The sequence below is a fragment of the Octopus bimaculoides genome, chromosome 28, assembly GCF_001194135.2.
Source record: "Octopus bimaculoides isolate UCB-OBI-ISO-001 chromosome 28, ASM119413v2, whole genome shotgun sequence".
Classification (NCBI taxonomy): Eukaryota; Metazoa; Mollusca; class Cephalopoda; order Octopoda; family Octopodidae; genus Octopus; species Octopus bimaculoides.
The window spans coordinates 8952981-8953934 of record NC_069008.1 but is presented as its reverse complement, the minus strand read 5'-3'; positions in this window follow the sequence as shown (position 1 = coordinate 8953934).

The window sequence follows — 954 nt, the reverse complement described above, 5'->3', positions numbered from 1 at the left end:
TGCTGATAACAGATGTAACTCATGTGTAGAGGAAGTATATCAAATTTTAACATAAAAAAAGAAACTTCTTAGTGACAGACAAGAATATGTTTTATCTTGTAAACACTCTTCAAAATATGTGTTTAGAAAATATAATTAAATTGAATTGATTATTTGGAGGATTATTGGATATTAAAGAATAAACTATTTTAGATAATTAAATGTTATATAATATTTAGAATGTATATATGTAGATGTATGCATGTATGTGTCTATGTATATATATATGTATGTGTGTATATGTGTATACATATATATGAGTGTATTCTTTTATTTGTTTTGGTTACTTGACTGTGGCCGTATATGTATTATTCTTATTAATTAGTGAATTGATTAGAATCATTTATTTAGGCGCTGGAGTGGCTGTGTGGTAAGTAGCTTGCTTACCAACAACATGGTTCTAGGTTCAGTCCCACTGCATGGCATCTTGGGCAAGTGTCTTCTACTATAGCCGTGGGCCAACCAAAGACTTGTGAGTGGATTTGGTAGATGGAAACTGAAAGAAGCCTGTCGTATATTTGAATATATATCTGTGTGTATGTGTTTGTGTGTCGGTGTTTGTCCTCCCAACATTGCTTGACAACCGATGCTGGTGTGTTTATGTCCCCGTAACTTAGCAGTTCAGCAAAAGAGGCCAATAGAATAAGTACTAGGCTTACAAAGAATAAGTCCTGGGGTTGATTTGCTTGACTAAAGGTGGTGCTCCAGCATGGCCGCAGTCAAATGACTGAAACAAGTAAAAGAGTAAAGCGTAATATATATATATATATATATAGAAATGCAGGGCAGGGAATCATCAATTAGTAATAAAATTAATAATTAACAATTTCTGCCGGGTAGCTCAGTATGAAAAAAACCTTCTTCGGTAAATAATAATTTATAATCATAAATATATAGGGATTGACAGTAACCTGC